Raw genomic sequence first — 2406 nt, forward strand, 5'->3', positions numbered from 1 at the left:
AGTTTCTTTTCTTTTTTTTTTTAAAGCAATCAGGGTTAAGTAACTTGCTCAAGATTACAAGGCCAGTTATTTCTGGGTGTGGTGCTGAGTATCTGAGGCCGGGATTTGATCCAGGTCATCCCGACACTGGAGCCGGTGCTCTTACTCGCTGAGCCACCTGGCCGCCCCTAAGCAATTGGGGTTAAGTAACTTGCTCAAGATTACACAGCCAGGTGTTTCTGGGTGGGTGCTGAGTGTCTGAGCCCGGGATTCGATCTCCAGGTCTTCTCAACACTGGAGCCGGTGCTCTTACTCGCTGTGCTACCTGGCCGCCTCTTAAATACAGTTTCCATTCATCCATTCATTCAGCTATAAAAACACCCTGGGGCAGATGTTGCACATAGATACAAATACGTGATGACGGAAGATGTTCTCTCTTTGGCTCATTTGCTACCAGAATGAAGACCATTCTAAGCAACCAGACCTCCAACATGTCAGAAAATGTTGACATCTCTCTTAAGGGTAGGACAGTTATTGTGAAGGGGCCCAGAGGAATCCTCCGTAGGGATTTCAACCATATCACTGTTGAGCTCAGTTTCCTTGAAAAGAAGAAAGAAAGGTTTCGGGTAGACAAGTGGTGGGGAAATCAAAAAGTACTTGCAACTGTGCACATAATCTGTAGCCATGTACAAAACATGATCAAAGGCGTTACCCTGGGTTTTCGTTACAAGATAAGGTCTATGTATGCTCACTTCCCCATCAATGTTGTCATTCAAAGAATGGCTCACTTGTTGAAATCAGAAATTTCTTGGGTGAAAAATATATCCAAAGAGTGCGCACGAGACCAGATGTTGCTTGTGCTGTTTCTCAAGCCCCAAAAGATGAGCTAATTCTTGAAGGAATATTGAACTTGTTTAAAACTCAGCTGCCCTGATCCAACAGGCCACCACAGTCAAAAACAAGGAAATCAGAAAATTTTTGGATGGCATCTATGTTTTTGAGAAAGGCACAGTGCAACAAGCTGATGAATAAGTTGGAAAAGATGCCAAAGGCTGTGTCCTGAGGAGTCAACACTTATTCAGATGTCAAAATAAAAATACTTTTTGTCATTTGGGGAAAAAATGTTAAATTAAATTAAATTTAAATTTAAATACTCTAGGATATCTGGTGCATGTCTATAGAGAGTGATAGATGACTATATCTATAGGTAATCACCAAAGCTTTGGCAGCAAGAATAGAACAGCCTAGGGAGGCAAAGGTAGAGCCAGTGTGACCCAGAGTCAGCTCAATACAATGTGATAACAGGTTACAGAATTAGAATTGAAAGCTACCTCAGAGGTCATCTAATATTAATCCCTCCTTTAAGACATCAGTCAGCAAGTCCTTAGTCATTACTTACTATGTACCAGACACTGTACTAAGGACTGGAAATACCAACAGAAGCAAAAAGAAAGACAGCCCTTTACCTCAAGCTTACATTATTCTAGGGCAAGACTGTTACATAAATCGTAGTCAAAAAGTGGGGAAGGGGAAAGGCTGAAGGAGAGGAGTACTCCCATAGGACAGAGAATGAAAGATAGATGACCTTTATCCATATTTCTCAAGAGATACTAACCCATGTTTGCATATAATTTGGCTCAATTACTCTTTTTTTGGGGGGGAAGGCAATCAGGGTTAAGTGACCTGGCCAGAGTCACACTTGCTCAGGAGGTAAGTGTCTGAGGCCAAAATTGAACTTATGTTCTCCTGACTCCTGGGCCAGTGTTCTACCCACTTCATCACCTAGTTGACCCTAAAATACTCCTGAGTCAGTCCAAATTGAAAACTGGCAACTAGATGGTACAGTGGACAGAGCACCTGGAGTCAGGACAATATGAATTCAAATATGACCTCAGACACTTAGTAGTTGTGTGACCCTGGGCAAGTCATTCAACCTCTACCTCAATTTCCTCAACTGTAAAATGAAGATAATAACAACACCTACCTCACAGGGCTGTTGTGAGTATCAAACAAGATAATATTTGTAAATTATATTTACAATTACAAATGCACCTTGCATATAATAGGTGCTATGTGAATGTTACTTATGGTTATTCCTAACAAACAGTATTACCTGCACCTTAGAATTCCCACTGACTTCACAAGGGAATTTTATAAAGAGGATGAGATAAACTTAATTAGGAATGGGACACCCTTGAGCTTATTGGGAAATTAACATATATGTAGATTGCAGTAAATTTAAGTAAATGAAGATCTGCCACATAAGACACAAGGTCTACTGACTGCATACGAACTATTCTGAATGAAGTGCCAACTATTGCTTGTCCTCTCTGAACCAATCCAGGAAACAGCAATGTTTGTTCACAGTTGTAATGTCAAAAAGAACCCCCCTTTTTAGATGATAATGTCTTTGTGCCCCAGTGCCAC

At 41.0% G+C, this 2406-nt stretch overlaps 1 pseudogene; it reads left to right on the plus strand.

Annotated features, from left to right (window-relative positions):
* The first annotated feature begins 237 nt into the window (after window positions 1-237).
* Window positions 238-1063, plus strand: LOC138154901 (large ribosomal subunit protein uL6-like; annotated as a pseudogene).
* The last annotated feature ends 1343 nt before the right edge of the window (window positions 1064-2406 follow it).

This window comes from Petaurus breviceps, unplaced genomic scaffold, assembly GCF_028583685.1.
Source record: "Petaurus breviceps papuanus isolate PSGF00001 unplaced genomic scaffold, PetGlider_PUasm1.0 91133, whole genome shotgun sequence".
NCBI classification, from domain to species: Eukaryota; Metazoa; Chordata; class Mammalia; order Diprotodontia; family Petauridae; genus Petaurus; species Petaurus breviceps.